The sequence below is a fragment of the Protomyctophum parallelum genome (assembly GCF_964188405.1).
Source record: "Protomyctophum parallelum genome assembly, chromosome: 5".
NCBI lineage: Eukaryota > Metazoa > Chordata > Actinopteri > Myctophiformes > Myctophidae > Protomyctophum > Protomyctophum parallelum.
This window is the reverse complement of record NC_139702.1, coordinates 691,288-697,287: the sequence shown is the minus strand read 5'-3', so window position 1 is coordinate 697,287 and position 6,000 is coordinate 691,288. Positions and strand designations below refer to the sequence as shown.

Here is a 6,000-nt window from a genome sequence, read left to right as displayed (position 1 = left end):
CCCTGATGACGGGGGGGGAGAAATACAAGCTGAGACTGAGCAGTCTGCAGTTGACAATGAGCAACCTAGTACTAGTAGTAGGTCAGGAACAAACAATGTACAGGGAAAGAGCCACAGCAAGGAAGTCAGGACAGGGGATGAGAATGGTGAAAACAGGGAGGGAGTGGCTTTGCCCAGCTCAGGAGTAACCAGTGTGGAGGTGCACTCACCACCACAGGGTGATCTTGAAAATGAGTTGGAGAATAATGATGATGATGAAGAAGAGATGGAAGAGGTAGATAACTCACAACTCTCTTCCTTTCTAGCAGAAAAAGAAGATCACTCTACTCATTAACACTTACAGCACGTAGGACGCCTGAGAACGTCATAGGATAGAGTAGAGTAGAGTTCTAAGGACGGTCTGAGGACGTCCTAGCGACATCCCAGCGATGCGGGGCGAGATATTAATATTCAGAATTTTTCCTATTTATTTTTTTGGCATTTCGCTTTTCGCTTGCCGTATGCTAACGCTCAGTGCAACTATTAGCTTGTTATTGACTCCCACGTTAGCGAGACGGAAAGAATGACTCGTAGCTCCTAATCCAGGGCGCTCTCCGTGGTGATGAATAGAGCGATATGCTGGCGCTTATTTTCTGCTCCTCATCCGTCTCTCCCGCAAAATATGAACGCTTTTTGGAGCGTAAAACAATATATTAAGATGATCGGGGATGTTGAGGTCACTTTGTAAAGTCAACTTTTTTAGGAAAGTGTTTTCCGGTTCATGGCTTTCAAAGTAAAAGCGATCAGACACCTCCGGTATTCTATAGCCTATATTTTGAAGGCAGTCGGCGTACTCAATGTGTTAAATGAGATTAATCAATTCTTGGACTCAACATATGGAAAACAATCTGTTGAAGTGAGTGACTATTTCCCTGATACTGAGAAATTTACCAGAACTGTGAATGTAGTGAGACAGGTAACTGATTATGATCAACTGAGTAAACAAAAAAGGTTCAGATTAAACAAAATGCTGACTAAAATGAAGAAAGGGAAGACAGCTGTTCGTCGCTCACGTAAATGAATATGGGTGAACCACATAACGGTGTTTTTTCTACGTTCTCTGCCTTTACTGTTGTTTCCCTACTTTTTCTCTTTCTTATGGATGGTTTGAGAATAGGGTCGCTAAACATAAATGGAGGCAGGGACAGAAATAAGAGAGGATTGTTAAGTGAATTGAGCACCGTAAAGTTTTTAGATGTTGTTTTCTTGCAGGAGACACACAGTACTCATGATAATGTGGTAGACTGGGGGTTGAGTTGGGAAGGTCAGCATTTCCATGGCCATGGTACAAACCTCAGTGCAGGAGTAGCAATACTTTTCTCACCAGGACTTAGCATGACAGATGTTTCTTTCTCCCAGGTGGAGCAAGGAAGGGTCATTATAGTTCAGGCCTACACTTTTTACTTTTATAAATGTTTATGCATACACTTCAGGTACAGAGCGTGTCAGGCTGTTTAACTCATTAAATAATATTATTGGACAGTATACATGTAATTCCTTGGTGGTGTTTGGAGGAGATTGGAACTGTACACTCTCTTTTAATGTAGACCGTACAGGAGAAGAGCCTCACCCCCAGTCAGCGTCAGTTCTATCCAGTGTTGTCACACAACATGGACTGAAGGATGCATGGAGAGAGTTACACTCAGTAGGCAGACAGTACACATGGACTAAGGTCTCTGAGGGTAGGATCAGTGCTGCCAGACTTGACAGGATATATGTCAATACAAACTACAGTAACAGGGTTAGGAAAGCTGTCATAACCCCGGTGGGTTTCTCTGATCACCACCTGGTGATGGTGGAAATATCTTTGTCTGTACCAAAAATACGCAGCCCATACTGGCATTTTAATGTACGGTTAATAGAAGACAAACAATTTTGTATTTTTTTTTCTTGTTTTTGGAAGGAATGGAAAGGAAAAAAGGATGAATATGAAAATATTGTATCATGGTGGGAGGTCGGGAAAGTACAAATTAAGATTTTTTGTCAACAATACACTGCACACACAGCAGCGACACAAAATAATATAATGGAGAAGCTGGAAGAAGAAATAAAACGAGTGGAGAAGGACATGATCAATAGGGGGGATCCCAGCTATGCCACACAGCTGGGAAGGAAAAAACAATGTCTAGCCCATCACCTGCAACAAAAAGCAAAAGGAGCATTGATAAGGGCAAAGATTTCCACCCTAAAAGATATGGATGGTCCAACAGCTTTCTTCTTTAAGCTGGAAAGGAAAATAAAAAAACAGAATCTAATGCTCCACCTCAAACGTCCTAATGGGGAAATTACAACAGACTCAAAAGAGATGAGAAAAATGGCAATGGACTTTTATAAAGAACTTTTTAGCACTGAGGAATGTGACCCAGTCTCAGTGAATGAGATCCACAAAGACTTACCGAAACTAACACCTGAACAAACGGCAAGACTGGACTCTGATATTAAAAAAGAAGAAGTTACTGCAGCAGTGGGAGAGCTAAACTCAGGGAGCTCACCTGGTATAGATGGGCTGCCTGCAGAGTTTTATAAGTGTTTCTGGGAACTGTTTAAGGATGATTTGTACGATGTTTTTAAGAGTTGTTGTGGATCCGGGATGCTCCCTGTGAGTTGCACGAGAGCAGTCCTCTCTTTGTTGCCAAAGAAAGGAGATCTTGGTCAGTTAAAAAATTGGAGGCCAGTCTCATTGTTATGTACAGATTACAAAATCTTGTCAAAATGCCTCGCCAATAGACTTAAAAAATACATGGACACAGTCATACATGCAAATCAAACATACTGTGTGCCCGGGCGCACAATAATGGACAACTTATTTTTAATTCGAGATATTATTGATTTGTCCGAAATTCAGAAATTAAACTTGGGACTTCTTTCCATTGATCAAGAAAAAGCTTTTGATAAAGTGGACCACAATTATTTATTTAAAACACTGGAAGCCTTTGGAATAGGAAATGCATTTGTATCATGGGTTAAGCTACTGTATTCAGGAGCATCTGTTGTGTTAAAGGTAGGAGGCGGACTCAGCCGTCCAGTGAGAGCATACAGGGGGATAAGACAAGGGTGTCCGCTATCAGGCCAGCTCTACTCGTTTGCAATTGAACCATTACTGCACACACTTAGGAAAGGCCTGGCGGGGTTCAGGTATCAAGGTGTAAGGGACCAGAGTGCTGTAGCTCTATCGGCATATGCAGATGACATAACAGTTGTGATCAATAGACAGGAGGATGTGGAGTGTCTTACAAAGAGCCTGGCATTATATGAAAAATCATCATCAGCAAAGGTGAATTGGGAAAAATGTGAGGGCTATGCCCTGGGTCAGTGGCAAGGCAACAGACGACCAACACTGCCGGCATCATTACATTGGAGTACAGAGGGGATGAAATGTTTAGGAGTTTTTCTTGGAAATTCAAATTTCCAAAAGAAAAATTGGGAGGGGATGATAGAGAAGATGTGCGCCCGATTGTCTCAATGGACATGGGTCCTGCCACAGCTGTCCTATAGGGGGAGAGTGCTGGTTGCAAACAACCTGATCGCTTCAATGTTCTGGCATCGTTTCACTGTGTTGGAGCCACCTGACACACTGTTAAAGGAGATTCAGAGGAGACTGGTGAACCTCTTCTGGGGGGGACAACACTGGACTAGGGCATCCATGCTGTTCCTGCCTTTGGCCGAGGGAGGTCAAGGGCTAATCGACCTACGCAGCCGTGTCTCAGCCTTCCGACTACAAACTGCACAGCGTCTCCTGTATAGGAAGGATGTGGTGTGGACGGACATAGCATGCACGCTGCTGAGGACCGTACAACGCCTAGGCTATGACCGACATCTCTTCACACTAGACCTGGACAAGATGGATATATCGGGCACCACTGTTTTTTATCAATCCGTTCTACGAGCTTGGAAAACAATTCTGAAAGCTCGGAGGAACGCAACACAGACTTACAGTCAAGCAGTAGAGGAACCACTGTTTTACAACCCCGTTATCCAGAGCAGGATGCTAAAATCTACCTCTGTTGAAAGAACATTAATAAGCGCAGGACTGGTGAAACTAGCTGATCTGAGATCGGGAAGAGACTGGAAAACAGCGGAGAACCTCAGTGAGCAAACTGGTCTGAGGTCTGTTAGGTTCCTGCAGCGTCTGTTGGGTGAGGTTATCTGTTCACTACCCGGCCCACTCAGGGAGACATTGGGAAGAGAACCTGAGAGTGAACAGAATGAAAGGATTTGGGAGTTCCCAGTCCTAGAGGTCGCTGCGGCAGTAGAGGAAGGAGAGGAGGAGGAAGGTTTAATCCTCTCCTTTTCAACACCAAAGCTGGGAGACATACGGGAACTGTCCAGTAAGACCCTATATGCTGTGAGTGTCAAGGTCATCAACAAGGTCACACTGGTGGGAGTACGGGAGTCGAAGTGGTCAGAAGTACTTGCACCAGGCTCCTCCCCACGGGGCAGCTGGAGGTCCATGTACAAAGCTCCAGTGGAGAAACGCACAGCGGATCTACAGTGGAGAATAGTGCATGGGGCTGTGGCTACAAACAGACATGTGGCACACATTGACTCTGGGGCCAGCAGAAGTTGTCCTTTCTGTCAGGAGGAAGAAACACTTGAACATCTATGGTTAAGGTGCCCAAGGCTTGGTAGTCTGCTTGCAATGCTACAGAGATGGTTTAACAGTTTTAATGAAGAACTAAATGATGAAATGTTTATTTTTGGGCCAAAGTATAAAGCATCACAAAAGAGACGAGTGGGCCTGCTGAACTTTTTACTGGCGCAGGTAAAGATGAGCATCTGGCTCACTAGGAGGAACAAAATGCAAGGAGCCGGGTCAGTAGACCCAGGACTCATGGCAAAAGGACTGATAACAGCTCGTCTCAGAATAGAGTTTGCCTACTATGAACTGATTTCCTGTCTAGAACAGTTCGTTGAGATTTGGGGACATGATAACCTCTTGTGTAGCATTGAGCAAGAATCACTGGTTTTATCTCTATAAGGAGGAGAAAAAAAACAAAAAAAACAAAATTTGAGTAACATTCGAAGGGTATAATAGTCGAGGGGCATCAATGCGCATGCGCGAGCTGGCTGTGATCAGAGAGAGAGAGTTTACAGGGTGGACGGTCCAGTGTGTGAGTACGGAGTTTAATGTCCATGATTATACTTGTTTACATAATTACTATTATATTTTACTCATTTATTATTGTTACACAGTTGTTGTTGTTATGCCCGATGTTTATAGTGTTTTCTTTGTGTTTTGTGTTTTCAGTATATTACCTACTACTAATACCGCTGCTACTACTATACTGCTGCTATTGCTACTGGAGCTCAAAGACATGCACAATCAACCACGTTAGAGTGGACACGGGTCGGTCTAAACTGTACACAGTATAGTTAGAGTGTGTGTGTTTGTGTATGAGTGTGTTTATAAATGACAAAAGGCAAGTCGTTGTTTATTAAGTTTAGCAATATTGTGTGGTTGTGTTGAGTAATACCATTGAGCCACCTGTAAACTCCCCCATGCGGAGGGCTAAGTTTAAATATCCGTACAATAGTTCTGTGTTCTGTAGACAGACACTATAGTTCTGTGTTCTGTAGACAGACACTATAGTTCTGTGTTCTGTAGAAAGACACTATAGTTCTGTCCTCCTCGGCAGGTTCTGTGTTCTGTAGACAGACACTATAGTTCTGTGTTCTGTAGACAGACACTATAGTTCTGTGTTCTGTAGACAGACACTATAGTTCTGTGTTCTGTAGACAGACACTATAGTTCTGTGTTCTGTAGACAGACACTATAGTTCTGTGTTCTGTAGATAGACACTATAGTTCTGTGTTCTGTAGACAGACACTATAGTTCTGTCCGCCTTGGCAGGTTCTGTGTTCTGTAGACAGACACTATAGTTCTGTCCGCCTTGGCAGGTTCTGTGTTCTGTAGACAGACACTATAGTTCTGTCCGCCTTGGCAGGTTCTGTGTTCTGTCG

The 6,000-nt window shown here is 43.5% G+C and overlaps 1 protein-coding gene across 1 annotated transcript in view; it reads right to left on the bottom strand.

Annotated features, from left to right (window-relative positions):
* The window catches only part of LOC310859182 (glycine receptor subunit alphaZ1-like), a gene marked incomplete at both ends in the record, with an annotated part of 113,571 nt that overhangs the window by 78,346 nt on the left and 29,225 nt on the right, over window positions 1-6,000 (bottom strand). The gene's annotated exons all lie outside the window — the stretch shown is intronic.